Below are 20,773 nucleotides of genomic sequence, written 5' to 3'. Positions count from 1 at the left end.
CGAGCGGTCTAAGGCATGTACTGTCTTCGCTCGCTTGGAAACCGGGATCGTGGGTTCGAATCCCACTCATGGCATGAATGTGTAGTTTGTGTGTGCGCGTTTATCTGTATTTGTGTACAGGTGGAGGCCTTGCGACGGGCTGATCACCCGCCCAAGGAGTCCTACCGATTGTGTAACNCTAGAAATAGCCGAAGTGAACGGAGAAGTTCATGGAGGTAGGCCTAGGCCCACTGGGGCTGTAGTGCTAAGGAAAAAAAAAATTGACTAATCTGATAGAATAAGGTACCTAATTTCAGTAAGTTTGTGTAAATAACGCGACCGCTTCTGTGGTCTAGTGGTCAGAGTTCCTGGTTACAGATCCAGAGGTCCCGGGTTAGATTCATGGCGCTACCGGATTTTCTGAGAAGTAGTAAGTGTGGAACGGTGTCAACTAATCCTCGTGAGGATAACTTAGAAACTATTTCAAGGAAATAATGGTTCCGGTCTATAAAGCCGAAATTAATGACCGTGTGGATTCGTTGCGCTGACCACACGACACACACTATCCGCTGAAGTTGGCACTAAATTTGCCGACAAGCAGCGGTCACTCGGCCGGTATAGTTCGCGTGTGGTCTAAAACCACGGAGCTTTTTTTTTAGTTTTTTGTGTGTAAATAAAGACAATAGTAAAATTCCTTTAAGGACTCAGTGAAACTATACGTCCAAAAAAAAAAAAAAAAAGATTGAAAAATTGTAACACATAATTTCCAAAAGCTGTATTTATTTTTTTAGAAGCATTGGCTTTCGTTTTATTGTAACGGTAATCGCACTACAGGCGCTATTATATATTTTTTAAGTTTTGTGGGTTGGATTAAGACGGCCCATTTGGTACGCCCGGCTCTGATTGGCCTATTTTACCTGTACCGGCTGGTAGATGAGCATAAATCATTTGGTTGAAATAGAATTGTCAGGGTAAACCGAAATACTCGAAGGAAACGTGCCCCAGTGCCACTTTCCTCACCACAAATCACACATGACCTGGGATCGAACCTGGGCCGCCGCGGTGGGAATCCTACGACTAACCGCCCTAACTATGGCACGACCTTTATACAGACTCTAGGAGCACAGAAACACATACCATAAGTACCTTCTTTATATGGGAAAAGCCAAAATAAATTTGTAAATCTACACAAAATACTGATCACTGCTAACTAATTAATTACTTAAGCACTACGCCATAAAGGCGTATGGGGGAGTGGATGTATAGATACACCTTTTCTTGACCTCGGCATTATTTGGAGATGAGTGGTCAGCTTCACGCCCCGGCTGATTTATCCCCGCCGAAAGAGCCCCCGTTACTCATTGAATAGGAGGTTGAATGGACCCCAGAGCCGATCTGGATTTAGTGAAGAAGAGATAATTCTTATCCCTACCGGGATTTGAACTCCGACCTGTCGATCGTGAAGCCCGTAGCCAGTCACTATACCTACTACCCTATCCCGGCAACGACAGATAATTGCTACATATTTTAATTAGATATTGATCACTGTTAATGTTCGATTGAGTTGGATTCGTTTACAGAAAAGTATCTAACAGCTGAATAAAACGTACTTTCATTTCCAAGCGGGAAGACAGGGAGAAACTCGAGATACAAATAGTTCAACTTGAAAACCGTAGTTTATATTGGTTATTTCGTAATGTTACCTCCCTGAAGAGCCCAAGTTACAGGCGTACCACTCCGGAATTCTCGTGCATCTGGGCTGAGTCAGTTCAGAGAATCCAGTTCGATGAGCCCAAAGTCGATGATTTGGTTGCCTCTTGCTTTAATTATCTCAGCAAAATAGTTCCAGGAAAAAATCTGATAAAAATGCCTCAGCACTGAGTTCTTGCAGAGTATTATGAAACAGAATCCAGCTACTGTAGTATTGAATTTGGTCTGATGGTGCTGCTGCAACATTAAAGGCTCAACACACGAAATCTGTTTAGTTCCACGAGAGTTCTGAAAGCTTTGTTAAATATTTTAGTAATGAATTAATAATGTGCCATCATATAAAATGTAAGATAATTCAGGTACCCGCTAACAAGAGAATTCTCACAACTGGCATATATGTTCTTTGATGCACGTCACATATGTGGCCTGTACTTGAAGTTCCATAAAGGGCATATAAAATGTCTCTGGGGAGCAACACAACCAGGCTATTATGGGGCGACGAAGTCTGCATATAGTGTCCGGTCTTAGAATGCGCGGAACGTCACCTTGTCGCTTTCTATACTCGTTTATTTTAACTTTTCAGACCCGTATCATGTACACACCCATGCGAAACACACCATCTTTTGAAGACGGACGTGCGTGATAACCATTTTCCCATCACATTCAGTGCTCTTTCATTTTCTAATGTTGTCGTTAGATAACCGAATAATAAATACGCCTGACTTGGAGAACTCGTACTGTTTCCAATGGGCCCCATATCACTATATTTACTTTTCTTGCGGTGGGGCAAGGGGGAGGAATTGGGCCTATTGTGTCAGCCATGGGTGATAGATGAGAGAACAGACCAATGGTGGAATGAGGATTTCAGGGGAAAACAGAAGTATTCTGAGAAAGCCCTCCGTCAATCCACCACAAACCCCACACAATGCCCTGGGACTGAACCCGGGGCTGCGCTGTAAGAATCCTGCGACTAACCACCTGAACCTCGTCGAAGCCAATTATTTCTGGATAAGACTCAAGGACAACACACATATACGGAAACGGGAAAATAATGCCTATTTTTCAGTTGGTCGAAAATCAGTAGCACAGATTTTGAACTTTCTTTCATTAAATTTATTTATGCTACATGCGGAGTATCCAGCTGAGTCCACTCGGCACGGCGGCCACGGATTGACCTATTGTAGCCAATGGAGAATTTGGTGGAATAAAGATTGGCGGGGGAAATCGAAGTACTCGGAGAAAACCCGCCCCAGCGCCACTTTGTCCACCACAAATCCCACTTGACCAGACCCGGGATCGAACCCGGGCCGCTGCGGCGGGAAGCCAGCGAATGACCACTTGAGCTATGGCGCAGCCTTACTCGTACATACTTGCACTTAAATTTTCAACATATTTTTCAATAACGTACATGGTTTTCTGTTGTTTATACTGTGAAATGGAACCATATTTTTCTGTGAAATATGAAGACAGCGGAAGGTGAAGCCTAGTGTCGGAATTTGCCTGCTTAACTCGACATTAAGGCACCCCAAAAATTAGTCCATAGTTCCTTCAATACTGATCATACGTTAACAAAAGAACATGACTGAACGGAAATCTTCTGTTAATCGAATGCAGGATGGTTTCTGCAAGACACAGCCCTTCAGCACAGCTGAGGCTGTACGGGTTTGAAAACAGAACAGGTCGCAGCTTGAGCATTGTAGTTTCAGTGGTTGTTGCGTCATGGAACTTTCTACGACTCGAAATGGATTACAGCGTAACACAGAGCTCTAGCGTATTTTAATTACGTGTATCAATGGCGGAGCGAATGCACATCTCACAGCATCAGAATACGAGCCATAACACGAATTGTTTCGCAGCATCGGTAAAATATGTCAGTCACTTATGTAGAGCTACTTCCATGTTTAAGTCGAAGAGCGTCTTACAATATAAAGTGGCTTAGAGTTTAACCCGATAAGTTACAGGGCCTATCGGTGGCGTTTCACGTGCACTTCCGCCTCTTATGTCTGCAGCACGAAATAAGATAAGAGTTTAACAGTTAATGCAGCATTTCTAAAGAAGAATCAACAGTGTCTCATGTGTTATGGGGGGTATGTCTTTATTTTTAGCTTCATTATCATATTTTGAAAAACAATTACGCGTACAACAACTAAAGAATTGTTGTACACGTTGTTTTCTATGCGATCCACTTCGTATCAAGGAAAGTAGGAGATGATTTCTCCACAGAACTTCTTGTTAATTATAATTTTTATTTTAATATGACAGTGGGCATATATTAATCAATGCTACCTACCTACCACTCGCCGCTACAGCCCTGGGTGAGCCTTGGCCTCCTCTACAACCAGTCTCCACAACCAATGCGTGCTGCCATAGGAATGGACCCACGCATGATGACCCGAGGCTGGTTGTTAGGTCTCTGAACATAATTCCTTTTACAGAATGAGGTTAGCCTCATGCCTAACCCCAACCTGGTGGACAAGGGTATCTCACATAGTCTGGACTCTACCCTTTGACATTTCCGGCATGGGTGACCCTACTGTTAGTTAAACTACCGCCGGTATAGCTCTCCAGGTCACAGAGTCACTCAAACCCCACCACCACGACAAGGTGGAGACACCTTTGGGGGGATATTAATGACTATTCTTTAAACTTATTTGAGCTTACACATGATACTCGTATAACAAGAAGTTCTGGGAAGAACTAATAGCTCATTTTCCTTTAATACTACACGGATCGCATAGAAAACGAAAACACCTACGCACTGACAGTAAGTTTATGTCATGAGCCTCCAAAATGAAGTGGATATTGAGACAGGTGGATACACAGACAGCAAGATGATATTATAAGCTTCCTTTTATTTGTTCAAATTAATGGAGATAGGATAAAAATGAGAATATGTTTAATTTAACTTGTGTTGCAATCCATCTAAGCACAAGAAGAATAGGGGAACGCTAGGTCATTCTGCCCTACACATGTGTGTGGAATGACGTAATGAACGCTCACACACGTGTGTACTGAAATTGAAAAATGTTTTAATATGAACCTTAAAATGATAACAGCGGGTCACGGTAGCAAGCGGTCTGAGGCATGTACTCTCTTCGTTCGGAAGCTGAGATCATAGGTTCGAATCCCACTCATGGCATGAATATTTCGTGTGTGTATGTTTATTCTGTGTTTGTGTTGTCCTGTGCATAGGTAGAGGCCTTGCGACGAGCTGATCACCCGCCCAAGGAGCCCTACCATCTGTAAAATGATCATGAAACTGAAAATCAGAGGCCAGTGCCCAAGGAGACTGTGGAGCCAGAAAGAAAATGATAACACACCGGACAAAATCTTACTGTAAAGCGGCCAAACCAGACCTACTGTATTGAAAGCAAATAACGCTACCTTACATCTACAAGTAAATAACTATTGAATCCGGTGGGTATGAAAATGAATTGACATGACTTGGTCCTTACCATAGAAAATTGAGACCTCAAAACCATTTGAGAAGAAATACACTGCAGAATCCCCGTCGGTATGTTTTAAATATTCATGTTAACCAGAAGTTAAAAAGACTTGCCTCTCAGGTACAGACACCAGTTTTACAGCGGGACGAGTAAGTGGTGTTCTCCTTGGTGCAAGGCTAATGAATAATTGAATGCCTACATAACGGGTCCTAATGAATACACTGCTTTGATTTACTTTGTGCTGAGTTTTCTGGTACGTGAATTTGACTGAGAGACTGAAGTAATTTACTCTCTTTGTATTGAGCGGCTTAGAAACAAAAAGGACTTTATTAGACCCAAGCCTGCACCACGTTTAGAAACTGAGTTAATCATTCTACTAATACAAGCACAAAAATTTCCAGGTTGCTGTTGTATAAAATATTTATCAATTAGGTCTATTCTTCCATAACAGAAGTGTTACAGTTCCAACGTTATATCCGAAATTGTAATTAAAACATTTTGCTATGTAGTGGTATTGGTATTATTAAAAATTATGTCCCAACAAAATTGCCTTTTATGTGATATTGTTCTTTCCTTTCGGAAGCGAATCTTACCTGAACTTTCCAAAAAATGTTCCATTGAAACCTAGAGGCATTTGCATTCTTATTCGTAAATTTTCAATGGTGAAAACGGACAAGAGAGTAAAAATAAAGTTGTCCCTATACTTAATTAAGCACCACGCCTGGAAGAAGTATGAGCAGTGAGTGCTTGAATTCACACCCCGCTCGCTTTACCCCAGGGGGAAAGAAATTCGGTACCTATTGGATAGGAGGCTCAGTGGGCCCCAGAACCGCTTTGGGCGTTATGAAGAAGAGAAAAATATCTTGCTGATAGAAAGAGTCGAACCCCGGCTGTCCAGTTCATCGCCCGCCATCAAATTGAATATAAAGTATAGAGTTTTACTCCTAACAGAAGCTTGTCTGCCCTAATCCTGAAGCAGCATGTAATGCAAGTGATGATTTCACACTGGTATGCGTGTGTGTATGTATATAATTTAAGGAAAGGAGGAGATATATTCAGGGTAATGACTGTAACCTCAGGTTACGCCTTAAGGAACGAGTGCCACTTCGTTGAATGAGGAAGAACAAAATTTGTTTGAATACATCTCGGTGGCTTGGTTGAACCTATTAAAGTAAATCTATGGGAATAAGGGATTTTCATTTTGAAATTATGAGCAAGGAGGAAGAAAAGCTTCTATAAGCATGGAAATCTTCTTCCAGCCCTTAGTATTGAAGAGAAAGGGGGTTGGTAGTGAGAGGTTTGAGTGTTTGAGCTTAATAGAGGGTAAGGAAAAGTGGAAGGGGACTATTTCGTGCAGATAGCTTCTCCATATATATGAAGAACGGAATGACACAAAACCAACAGATGAATTTCGTTGTAAGATCCAAAGCCTCCTTCATTATCCTCCTTTTCAGAGAATACGATAGGCAGAGGGGAAATTTTGTGGAGACTTTTCACCCCACTCCGCTTTATACACTCAGCTATGTTGTGTGTATGTGTGACAGTAATAGTTCATTCATGGATTAGCTCTCGAGGGATAAGAGTTGCAGGCGTGTCAGCCTTTTAAGCACCCAGCCAGTAGGTGTTTGCATGTACTGCTTGCATTCGCAGCCTGACCGTGATTTGGCGAAAGGTGTGTTCACACTGAAGCGGGCGGATGGCGTGGACTGAGGCGGAAATGCGGCTGTTGGATGCTGTGTCGTTTGTCTTGTCGGATGGCCCCGAACATGAACTTACGCTGAAGTTGTGAATTGCATTAGGTATTCTATAGTATAGGAGAGGCTCTTTGCTTTTTTTTTATTGCTAGTGGGGTGGGACTAAGTCCCTTGTACTGCGGCCACTTCTGGCCTATTGTACCAGCCCCAGATGATAGGTGAGGGTGATTGTGGAGCAATTGGTGAAATGAAGATTGGCACGGGAAACCGAAGTACTCGGAGAAAACCTGCTCCAGCGCCACTTTGTCCACCACAAATCCCACTTGACCAGACCCCGGGATCGAACCCAGGCCGCCGCGATGGGAAGCCAGCGACTAACCGCTTGAGCTATGGCGCGGCCCAGGCTCTTTGATTATTGTGTGTCTTTGTGTTGCGACACCCTCTATCCGCAAAAATTGGCACTAAACTTCGCCGACAAGCGGCGGTCGCTCGGTCGGTATAGTTCGCTTGCGGACTAAATCCACGGAGTTGGATATCTCGTTCGCACCAGTCCCTTCTAGTACTTAAGGCCGAGTACACACTAGCGAGCTGTTGCATGTAACGTAACGGTTACTGTAACCACATTCTGTTAGTGTCGACGCCTTCCGAACCACGCTCGCGAACGTACTTCGAGCGCGCTCGAGCCACTGCCTTGTCGGTTTTTTTGCTGCGAACACAAAGGGACTCGCGGTAGGCTCGCGGACGCCACAGTCGCTTGCTCGTAAATGTGTACGTTTCCTCCGAACCAGGAGTAGCGTTGCGAATCGCTATGTCTTCATGGCGAGCTCACCACGAGCACTATGGATCGGGTCGCTCGCAGCTGGTTACATGACGACTATGGACGTCGTCCATACGAAGACGTGGTTACAGTAACCGTTACGTTACATGCAACAGCTCGCTAGTCTGTACCCGGCCTAAGGTAAGGTAAAGGAATCCCTGTAACAGGACCTTGAAGGCCCGTAGGTTTGTGAGACGTCGAGGCTCCCGCATTTTCTAGACAATCGGCTCACAGATGCCGGTGAGGTTGTCAGCCTTAAGCGTCGGCCGCACCTATACTCCCAGCAAGATTCCTGGTACTCGTTTCTGTTAGAGGCTGAATCAACCCCAGGACCATAGTACGGCTGGAAGGGTTAGGTCAATTGAAAATTCCATTAACTTCATAGGGATTCTAACCCGCCATACTCCGTCTTGTGGCATAGTGCCTCAACCAAATACGCTATCGCGTGCCTCCCCCCCTTCTAGTGCGTACATTTTTATATTGCCTGGAGAAACGTAGTAATTTTCTCCTTCCCTGCAGAGTTCAATGACTCAACAGTAGAAAGATGCAATGCATCATAATTGCCCATATGAAATTACTTTGAGCTGATTGAAAATTATTTGTAAATTTATTAAATCAGAAGAGGAAACGATTAGTTCGATTAAAAGTTATTGACTTAATCTCATTGTTGTTATTAGCGACAGATGTTACTAAAGACGGTTGGAACTGAACTTTGGTATAGACTTAAAAATGGCGGTTATACTAACATATTGTACCATTTACATTTCCTGAGGTATTTTAAATATGCGTTACATTTCTGGAGTTGAGTGTACCTCTGAAAGCATGAAGCCAACTTCAAAAATGTGGTCATGTGTAATAGATTTGAAAACTCTGGGAAAAGTGTTACGAATAGCTATGGGTCTGTAATTGCCCGTTTTGAAAAGAGGAACAGTCGATGCGTGTGTGCAGAAGTTAGGAGAAATACTCTGAAATAAGCTAAGATTAAAAATAAACTTTAGAACACGCACAGAAATATCAAAGCAACCCCTTATGATAAAAATTGGTATACCATCAAGTCCGACTTAAATTGATGATTTAAGCCATTTTTTATAAAGACTATGAACAAAGGCGTTGGAGATTGAAGCTCAAGATAAAACTTTCATACATTGATTACAAGACGAGAAAGTAATAGAGCAGAAGCTTGTAGGAAGAGTTTGAAAATATTTTGAAAATTGCATAACAAAATCAAAAGTGTAGTTTTAATTTTAGGCCGGTCACAGTAGCCGAGCGGTCTGAGGCATGTACTGTCTTCGCTCGCTCGGATGCCGGAATCATGGGTTCCAATCCCGCACAAGTCATGGATTTTTGATGTGTGTATGCGTTTGTTCTGTGTTTGTGTTGTCCTGTGTTTATGTAGAGGCCTTGCGACGAGCCGATCACCCGTCCAAGGAGTCCTGCCGTCTGTAAAAAAAAATATAATGAAAATGATAAATCAGCCCTATGCTCCAAAGTGGGAACAAGAGGAAAGAAAAAAATAATTTTCGAGTACCCTCAAACTCTGTTAAGTCAGTGTAATTGAGCATATACTTCCAAAATTATTTAGGGCGAGATTTTAAATATTCATTGACAGATATGAACCAAAGACATATGTCTGACTCAATACTTATTTTAAAAAATGTATGTATTTACGGAGTCGTTGCCTAGCAATGGGCCAATACTTCACAATATGATGCTTCTTTTGAACAATTCGCCCTTCTTAAGCCCTTCCGTACAGTTTTATTTAAGCTGGCACATGCAACTGTTATATTATTTTGTTATACATGTATTCGGTAACTAATACGGACGAGGCCTTTACTGGCACAGGGCAAAGTAGATAAACAGGATACAAACCCAGGATCCCAGTGACAGTGCCGTTCGCGATTTAGATGACACGATCTCATTTTCAGAACCCTCAACAGGTATGGAATCAGTTAAGTCTAGAATTGCAGCCTCGCGTCGGGGGATATACTGTAGCATCAGTTATGAATGTGCAGATGTCTTATGGTTGGAACTGTATGAAGGAGAAGGCGGGCTGCATGTCGTGCGTACGCGTTTTTCGGAGCACGGGCAGCGCTGCATCGAATTCTGCCGGCTCTCTTGGGGGTTGGGGGAGGGACGGGCGTTGAAATGCTACTGCGCATATTTTGTTAAAGACTCAATGGCAGTTCATTTCAACTTTCCTGGTATGTTCAAGGACTCTCTTTTATTTAACATTCCACAACACAGTGTAATTGCCCGTTTTGTTTCGTATGCTAACAAAGCGTATTTCATCAGCCATCCATATGCCTATTGTACATAGAGTGAAGACAGTATTGCCAATTTTACGGTGTCTAGTTCATATAAACTGGCCATTAAATGTTAAAAAAACCTCCATCTTGCAGAATTTACGCTTCATATAAATCAGTAATTACAATTTTTTTTTTCCACCACACCGTTTTGTAAAGCGGGCTCATAAAAAAGACTTTCGCTTTTTTGAATACTTGGAATGAGCGAAATATAAAACTGCTGTGTTATTCAAAGTATGCTTTTTATAGCACTAAATAAAGAACAAATATTTGGCTGCCGTATAACTTTAGATTTAAGCTGAGTGTGACTCAGGCTCGTAACAATATTGACTCTAACAACTTTTTTTTTTATTCGACAACACTTGGAAATAACAGAGATTTAAGCAGTACATCCAATTCCTTCCCCACGTTACCTTAATTTCATTACACGAAAACATTTTTATTCGCAGTTTGCAAGCCAAAGAATGTTGGTGTAGTTCCTTGCATTTCGCTTTGCAAACATAACAAAGCTGTTGATTTTATATCTTATAATACGCACAGGAAGTTTATGTTTTATATTACGAATATAATGGCAGTTCATTAAACGTAATGCATTATATTGTCTCGTGTCTAGTAACCTGTAGTAATTTGATTTCTCACAGGTTTATCGTCTTAAGTCGAGTAGGTTTACGGAGAGGTAATATTAGCATTGCACTAAAGGGAATCACTGCTGTGGATCAACTTTCCTGACTGGTATAATTGGTTGTTTTGCAGAGTTGTGAACAGAAAATTTCGAAAAGGAACTCAGACTTCTTATTTGTCCCATTTATCATGTATCAACGGCACTGAACTTCGAAAGTTGATATATTGTCATCAATTTTTTTACTGCTCATCCACAATTTTGTTAATAACGTCTCAGCCAAATTTTGTTGTGAAAATTACGTACCATTAGCGTGGTGTTGTTGAGTCATCGTTTTTTTATCGTACTAAAATATCTCTCATTTCACAAATTTTTTCGACGGTTTCCTAATGAATCAAATTTTTGGAAAGCCCTCTGTTTATAGACAGATGGAATTAGCCTCTGTTTCATGTCTGAAATTCCCACGAGCTCTATACCGATTTTATTGAAGACAGTTAAAATATGATAGGGCATTCGGTGCAACGACAGTTACATCAAATTTAATGCAAATCGGTCAACAGGAACCTTATGCTCGTGTTTGAAATGGAATTGGTAGAAGGACATACGGATATCCTCACCTCTCTCATATTGCGCACACTTCCTTACCTGACGAACGCCCCATTCATGTAAGTAACAGCGGAGCACTTACAATCCTGTTTGTCCATCCAGCATTAAGCGATTATAATATCTTTGCGAAAAATGACTCATTTTGCAACAGCCGCTCGTAGAACAAAACTGGGTCTTACATTCTTCGGGATTGCTTGAAGTCAAAACAAAGAATCTCTGCTAATTAATTTTGAAAGTGAGTTAAAACCAGACAGTGATTTCATAAATTTAAAATACCCATAGTGAGGAGATACTTGAATGGAAGAGTAGCGGCTCCGGTCTAGAAAACCGTGGGGATTCGGTGCGCTGACCACGCCACCCTCTGTCCGCATAAGTTGGCACTAACTTCGCCGGCAAGCGGCAGTCTCTCGGTCGGTATAGTTCTCTTGCGGACCAAAGCCATGGAGTTTTTTCGTATCTAAATTCTAAGAACACCCTTACTGAAAATAGCGATCAAGTGGGTAACTTTACCTTTTCACATTAACGAGGTGCCTGATGCGAAATTCAGCCGGAAACAAGTTATCCTATCTGAGGTTTTCCCTGTTTCGTTTTCTTATACGCTAAAACTTTTAAGGTCTCCTTGCAAGGGTTGATTGTTTTGGGCATGTTTAGGAAAAGATTACGACGTGAAACTGTGTAGCATGTTTCTTAAAAACTGAGTTTCGATTTGGAGTTGTTTGTAGTGTTAACGTATATAGTGGACTGGGCTTCGAAAGGCGAGTTATTTTTCCTCTCTTCTGTCAATCTCCTTTCGTTGCTCCTTTACACCAAAGGCTTTTTTTTTATATCCAGAACTGATAGAGGTTATTAATTTTGTCCATAAAATTTAAAATTGCCTGAAAGTAAGCAGTATATGTATAAAGACAACCACTTTGAGCATTGCAGGAAATTTCGTCTCATTTTAGACAGCGAATCAGTCGCTTGTCCTTATTTGCTTTTCTTAAAATCATAATGCATGTGCAGTCTATAAAACAGAGGCCATCTCTGGAGCTCATTTAGAGTTTCTCCTTTGCACAAACGAATGACGTATTCTGTGACTCTGCAGAAGTGTAATTCAAAGTGGACGTTTGTAGATCAAAGTAGATGAATTAGAGTATATATTCCTCTATTTCAGGACCTAATATTATGTTCAAAGCATTACAAAGTTATGCTGAAAATAAGGGATACGAAACGATGGCTGAACCAAATATGAATGCGCTATTTCAATGTAATGAAACACATTCTGTACATATCAGTTAATGTTGTCAGGTCTGAAGGGTTGCAAGTATGCAACTAGGTCAGTGTAAAATTAGAACGTACCAACTCATTCTATAGTTCCATTTGATTTTCTGGGCGTTATACTCGTACACCCTGGAACTTAATTCTACAGATTGTGCTAACCTGCTTATTTTCTACTACGGCGTTCCTCGTGTTGTAGAATCAATTATCGAGTAATGGCGGAGTTATTCGGTTCCACATATACCTCTAGCTTACAAACTGACTACATATGTTTGTGATTTGATTCACTGTAATGAACTTGAGAACACAAATTGTGAACCATGTGTTGATATACTTCCTTAAATAACGGTACAACAGTATTCTCGTGAACCAGGCATAGCGCAGTCGGTTTAGCGACTGGCTACGTGCTGGACGACCGAGTGGTCAGAGATCGAGTTCCGGTAGGGTCAGAATTTTCTCTTCTCCATATCTTCCAGACCGGTCCTGGGGCCCACTCTGCCTCCTATTCATTGAGTACCTGGCGTTCTTTCCCGGGGGTAAAGCGGCAGGGACGTGAACCTGTTCACCTCCAGGTAATGCCGACGTCAAGAAAATATGGGTCTCTACATCCACTCCCCCAGACGCTTTCATGGTGTTGTGCTTAATTAGTTAAACACAGGGCCAACCTTACCTTTACCTTTTACAAGATTATTCTCGTAGGGTGTAAATATCGGGCACTCACTTCGTTAATATAACTTGATAGATTTCAAAGCGGTCTGTCTTATTTATTTTAAAGTAAAACTGTTTACGTGTATTCACATTAACTTATCGTAAATGTTACGGTACAAGATAAACGAACTACGAAACTCGTAAACGTCAACGTTCCTGGTTAAGTTCTTTGAGGTATTATCGGCAGATTTGATAGCGTTAATTATAACTCACATACATAATTAGGCTTTAATTCTATATAATAAACAGAGAGATACTTCAGGAAAACTTAGTGCTGAATGTGGGAATTGTTACTGAATCTTGAAAACTGAATGTTGATCGAGTGGAAATTGTTAAAGAGTCTTGGTTCTCAGCACTGTCACATAGTTTCATCAGGCATTCCATTTGTGTGATCAGTAGCGCGCGGTCTAAGGCATGAACTGGCTTCCCTCACTCGGACGCTGGGATCATGGGTTCGAATCCCACTCATGCATGGGTGTTTGGTGTGTGTATGCGTTTATTCTGTGTTTGTGTCGTCCTCTGTTTAGGTAGCGGCCTTAAGCCGGCCTGATCACCCGTCCAAGGAATGAAAAATGATTACGGGACTGAATAAGAGGTCTGGGTCCTGAATGGGCTGGAAAACCCGTTGAGAAAAAATCCATTTGTGTAATACGGAAATAAACTGTTGCACCACGATATAGTCAGTGAAACAGTAGAGTGCATGAACACGGTAGGCAGTCTGTGAGATCTGATTTGGTTTTACACAAATCTGACATTAAATGGGTACAGCGTATTTAATTTATGTTCCTTGTGAGAAATGAAGATGATTAGAGGGATCTGTGAACGGTTTATTTGTTTTGGAAAGATGGAATATAACGACGACCAAGACATTAGCGCCCAGGAGCGGGTGAACTACATTTTGTGTCGAAACCCGTCAAACGGTTCCGGTCTAGAAAACCGAAAATAAGGGTGGTGGGGGATTCGCTGCGCTGACCACGTGACACCCTATATCCGCTACACTTGACACTAACTTCGCCGGCAAGCGGCGGTCGGTCGGTCGGTATAGTTCGCTTGCGGACAAAAACCATTGAGGTTTTTTTGTATTGTATTGGAAGTCGAATTTAATATCTGTGAGCCAGCGTTGTAGGATGGGATGCTGTATTATTGTAGACTGTTTTATAAACAAAACATAGCTAAAAATTTAAATGCCACCACTATTTCTCTCTCATAACCTTTATTCGTTTAATGTTGTTTTATGCATGGCATTAAGAGGACAGATTGGGAAATTGCTGAAACCCAATGCAGTCTCTGCCTTTCGATGCAAGTTAATATTGAGGTTCATCACCACAACCGAAGCCTTAGAGCCCGACGAGATAATGAACCTAGGTGAGACCCGAGATTATCACGACTGCAGCAGCCGAGAATTGAGGTAGATGCTTACCAACATTTCCGAATAGCTATCAGAATTTGTGAAAGTGGCTGGTGATATAAAAGAAGGGGAAAGGAAAAGGGTATTGGAGAATATCAGTGGCTATCAGAGCCATTGATGGGTGGAAGGAGGAAGTGGACAGTGGGAAGAGTAGGCTGTGACAAGAGGGGATTACCGTAGAACAGGAGAAGGAGTAACACGGTCTTTCACACTCTACGGAAGGAAGGGAATGCTCCTAGTTTCCCAGGCCACGCAAGAATAAGAATTGGCCCTTGCAGTGCACGTAAACGAAAGTAACATTGCCAGTAGCGATAGAGCGCTGATTTTGAAAGAAGAAAGATGAACAAGGAAAATAAGAAGGAGATGGGGTACGAGGGAGATAATAAGGAGCGAGTTCTCTGAAATGGGCGGCTTACAAAAAGGGTTAGAATAAATGAACGGAAGAAGAGAAAGGTGTGGGAGGAAGAGGTGATTGAGAAAGGAGAGAGGAGGGAGCCAAGTTAATAAAAAGGACGTTTTACGAAAACGGGGAGAAGCAATATAAAACGAAAGAACAAAGAAGAGGCGAAAATGGGAAGAAGTGTAAAGGACGAATTTTGGATAAAAGGGAAGAAGCGAGAGATGAAGAGGACAGGAGGGAGCCACATCCCTAAAATAGGCGGTTTACAAAAGCCGGAAAGGAAGAAGAAACTGTGGAAAAGGAAGGTGCTGAAAGTGTATAAAGTGTAATAGAAAAGAAATGGAAACTAGACAAAAGGTGGTGGCGGAACGAGAGGAAGATGAAAGGGGGAGGGGCCTAAAGCGGGGATATAAGGAGATCCTTATTAGGGCCAGGGTAGGGAATACTAGAATGGGTTTTCCTTCATTACTCCAGGATGCAGTTGGGAAGATCCCTTGGCAGGGTGTGAATTGGATAGGGACCGGTTGCGGACTCTTGTGAATGCAGTAATGAACTTTCGGCTTCCATAAAGAGCACAGAGCTTATTGAGTTGCTGTCCCGCCGTCTGGTGACTGGACGCCTGTTTGTATGGACAGTTGTTACAAAAACTTATATCAGGTCTGGACAACCCTAATCCTTACTGTCAAACTGTTGTCCTACAGACAGGCCAGAACTGGACCCTCGGCTTCTTCTTGTCGTACTAATATACATTAAATATAACGGGAATACAACTTGGCAAATTTAGCTTTCTTTTAATGGAACGTAAATGTAGAGTTATCCCTGAGCTTGATCAGTTAAGCATCACGCCATGAAGATGCATGGGGGAGTGGAGGTATAGCTCCACTATTCCTAACCTCGGCACTAAATGAAGGTGAGTGGTCAAGTTCACCCTTCTGCCGCTTTACCTCCGGGGAAGACGCCCCAGTCTCAATCATATAAAAGAGCGGTTAGGCCCCGAAGCGCATCGGAACTTTAATGAAAGATAAATCTCTTACCTATACCGGGAATTGAGCTCAGACTCCTCAGTCGTTCAGTCCGTGGCGTAGTCGCTATACCGACTGAGCCATCTGGGCTTGTTTTTTATGCTTCAGAATAAAGAAGAGCTCATTTCGATTTAATAAGTACATAATTCTACATTGTGGACATTTTTGTGTCTGCTCTCACTTACGGATCAGTAACTGTAGTATTTGTAAAATGTCCGTATATTGGCGTTTTAATATGAATTTGTTTATCGTTGTTCTTTCCATATAAAATTCCTGTAGCATCTTTTCAGAATTGAATTTTAACGTTGTCTGTTTTCTCATTTTTCTTGCATGACCACAAAATTCATCCTGTATGCATTGTGATAAACGGCGTCTCTCTTTTAGTCCTCTTTCGGTTTAGATCCTTCTGTCGACGACCTCCTCTGTGTCATACAGGATACAGGACCTGAAATAGAACTGCTTTAATTTACGTGTTCTGAAATAGAGCATACTTTCTGAATAATGACATTTGGAATGAGGCGCAGAGAAGCATGTTCAATCCTGATTACATATTTTAATGTTCATATTATGGAATGTATAAATACATGTAGGCGCCACGTATTCTGGAATGCTTTTAAGAACCATAGGCCTACTATTTGCACAATTAATTAATCAATTACTTTAGCACTCTCTATATATGTATATATCTGTGGCTCTACATCCCGTTGATGAGCATTGACGCCTTTTTCAGTTCTTTGTTCTTTTGCACAGTCAGCAGGACTCCTTGGACGGGGGATCAGCTCGTCGCAAGGCAGCTACCTGCATACAGGACAGCACAAACACAGAATGAACGCACACAGACATCCATGCCTCGAGTAGGATTCGAACCCACGATCCCAGTGTTTGAGCGTGCGAACACGGTTCATGCCTTAGACCTGGCGGCCACTGTTACGGGCATTAATTAAGCACTACGCAATGAAAACTTATGGGGTTGACGTATAGCTCCACAATTCATAACTTCAGAGATAAGTGGTCAGCTTCACGCTCCTGCCGTTTTATCGTCGGACCACTAGCGTCAATACCCATTCTGTACCAGTTGCATGTGACTCAAGGCCAGTCTGGACGGTATGTAGAAGAAAAGTGTTTCTTACCCCTGCCGGGAATTGAAGCCCAATCCGTCGAGTATTTATTCCGTAGTATAGTCACTAAATCGACTGAAGCATACAGCCTCTCAGTGCATATCACTAGGAGAATTAATTTCTTCAGTTGTACAATAAAACCTGTTCTCATTACGCATAAATCCAATGCGAAAGACGTAACAGATGAGGAAAGCAACACGATAAGGGCTTTATAATTTATACTCAACAGATCATATCATTAAGCCAATTAAATGTAGGACAATGACCTGGATGGGACATATGCCATGCATTTGGAGAAATTAGATATTACGCATAGTTTTGGTTCGGAAAGAGTACTTGAGAGACCTAAGAGTAAATGGAAATTAAGGACAAATATACATGATGATCTGGTTCAGGACACGATCTTATGACTGATTTTCGTTAACACAGCATTCGGTCTTTGGATTCCATAAAAGCAGGAGACTTGGTTGGTTAGTTAGTTAGTTAGTTATTGGAGAGGGTGGGTTTCCCCATGCACTTAGACCAGTATTCGTCCATTGTGCTTCCCTCTATGATATTCTAACAGTCTCTATACCCTACCAATATCGGTGCCTACCATCAGTCCCGACCAAGCCAGCGAGTTCGGCCTCTACTGGCTTAGCGGTATCTATAATGCTTCCCCCATCTATCAGAGGCGTTAGAGACTACTGTTGGGCGGGAAATGTCCTTGAATTTGGCTCAGTGACCTCCTTTGGAGATATGAGGTTCTTTTACGTGCCGTAAAGCTACAACACGGAACCCACGGCTTAAAGTCCTTCCCGGAGGACTTGTTCCCTGAATTTTTCCGCCCTTAAAAATTCCACGACCTCCGCCGGGTTTGAACCCGCATACCACGAGTCATGATGTGGGAACGTTACCCCTAGACTACGGAGGCCGCTACGAGACTTGGTTACTTAAACATAACTACTAAAGCATCTACGAAAAGTTGTGAGAGCTGTAGGTAGTTCAGTGAGACCGCGCCATAGCTCGAGCGGTTAGTCGCTGGCTTCCCACCGCGGCGGCCCGGGTTCGATTCCGGGTCTGGTCGGTCAAGTGGGATTTGTGGTGGACAAAGTGGCTCTGGGGCAGATTTTCTCCGAGTACTTCGATCTCCCCTGCCAATCTTCATTCCACCAATTGCTCCACAATCACCCTCACCTATCATCTAGGGCTGGTACAATAGGCCAGAAGTGGCCGCAGTACAAGGGACTTAGTCCCACTCCACTAAAAAAAAAAGGAAGTTCAGTGGCACGATGGAGTATGATTTTTCTTGCCAGAGAAATCAGTGATTCCACTAGGTAATACATTTCAGAATTTGATGACCAGACTCACAGAACCTTTTCTTCATCCCTGAAATATATATGAGACCAAAAGTCGCGAAGGTTATGATAGAAAGGTTTTATCTTTAAGACAATGTAATGTTGCAGTTGTGTCAGCTGAAATCGAACGCTCCTGCTGTGAATGGACGCAAAAAATGTCTGAATTACAGAGTAAGAGAATCAGTATCCAAATTTTAAAATATTTTGCGACATTCAGTACCGGTGAAGCATTTATATAAGTGAGAGTTTCCTTACATTTTCGTGTTTGCGTCAGGATGTGCTGCAGACCCCCCATAACGTTCTGACTCATTGGTTTCAGTACATGGTACGACTGGAATCCGAGACATTACAGACTGTCAGTTGTCAGTTCGATGAATATCGCAAAGAAAGTCTTTTTCTTTTGGGCTCCTCACCGTTGCTGAAACCTGACAACTTTAATTGGGACAATCATCAGAAATCACAGTGCAGAAGTTGCTTCGTTTGAAAATTCGTAACAAGGGAGTGAAGCTTTCCAATCCAAGAGAAATGAACTGCTAGTACAAGTGATATGTGTCCATGAGTTGCATGATTGCGTGGTGTTGACTCTTTGTTGTTATGTGACAGCCATGTTAGTTCCGTTGATCTCGGCCAGATTCTGATTTAAATTTTGACATGGAGCTAAGAACCAGTAATTTTATTAAAGTACGTCAGAATTATTTTCAATTATATTTCTTACGTAAGGCAGTATTACAAATTATTTAGAATGTGTGTGTGTGATGACACACTCTGTACGGCTTTAAATTTCTTCGAATTTACTCCCCAAATTCAGTGATTTAACGGCATGCATAGGCATTTCTAGAAGCTAAACTGACTAATTGCAGACCTACATAATAAGTAACTGAACGAGTGAGGTAAATAAGGCATTTATTCGGAAATGAAAGTAAGATTTATTTAAGAAACTTATTATTGTGATTCAAGAATAATTTTTAAAGCAGGAATTAAATAAATATTAAATATCACAGCATGAAGATTATACTCTTCTGGTAGCTGACGGTGTGTATGACGGTTTATTGTTAGCAGTGATTGGGAAAAGCATACTAACTCCATCTTCAGGTCTTCGACCATAAATACAGAGGCAAATGTTACATATAATCAATAGTAGCGATCTGCCGAATCGTCGACAACATATCCCGAGACATGACAGTGATCTCCGCAGTCACGCCCTGAAAGTTCACATGTTGCCAATCACAGCTTAGCTCACGAGTAACCTTCTTACCTTCCGTATATGTCAGAATCAGGAATTTCTACGCCGTATTTCTTGGGTTTAGACTTCATTTTCTCTACGATTGTCCGTTTCTGTATAGTGTATCTAACCTGATATCCATTAACTCATTTATTGTATTTGGAGTAAACCTGAATTTCCTGATCAGTGGTAGGAGTCTACTTGTATTATTGTAACCAGTACACGAGAAGGGTGATAAAACTGACTGTAGTAATCATCGTGGGATATCACTGCTATCAACTTCATACTTACTTACTTACTCATGGAGCTGTGCTCTTCTGGAGGAGCCGCCAATTCTTCAGCTACTCAATAATTTCCCAGCATTTTATGGAACCCGAAGGTTTATCACCGTGTTCACAAGAGCCCTGCACTGGTCCCTATCCTGAGCCAGATCTATCCAATCCATCCCGTCCCATCCTATCTCTCTAAGATCCATTCTAATATTGTCAACCCACCTACGCCTTGGTCTTCCCTGTGGTCTCTTTCCTTCTGGCTTTCCCACCAATATCCTATACGCATTCCTCGTCTCCCCCATTCGTGCTACATGACCTGCCCACCTCATCCTCCTTGACTTGATCATTCTAATTATACTTGGAGAAGAATACAAGTTATGAAGCTCCTCATTATGCAGTTTTCTCTAACCTCCTGTCCTTTCATCCCTCTACGGTCCAAATATTCTAGTCAACAACCTGTTCTCAAAGAGCCCTATCAACTTCATACAAAATTTTATCCAATATTCTTCTATCAAGGTTAAGTCCATATACAGTTTAAATTATTGGGGATCACCATTGTGGATTTTGACGTAACAAATCAACTACTGATCACATTTATGCATTCGTCAGATACTGGAGAAAAAGTGGGAGTACAGGGAGAGAGTTGGGAGGCAAGTATTGTACAATATTCTGATAGAGTTTGGGGTACCCATGAAACTAGTTAGGCTGATAAAAATATGTTTAAACGGAACGTATGGTAAAATCCGCATAGGTAAACGTTTGTCTGATAATTTTCCTATCTAGAATGGTCTTAAACAAGGAGATGCTTTATCGCCACTGTTTTCAACTTTGCTTTAGAATATGCCATTAGGAAGG

The sequence above is a fragment of the Cryptotermes secundus genome, unplaced genomic scaffold (genome assembly GCF_002891405.2).
Source record: "Cryptotermes secundus unplaced genomic scaffold, Csec_1.0 scaffold444, whole genome shotgun sequence".
Taxonomy (NCBI): Eukaryota; Metazoa; Arthropoda; class Insecta; order Blattodea; family Kalotermitidae; genus Cryptotermes; species Cryptotermes secundus.
The sequence above is the reverse complement of the archived record's forward strand: the minus strand, read 5'-3'. Positions refer to the sequence as shown.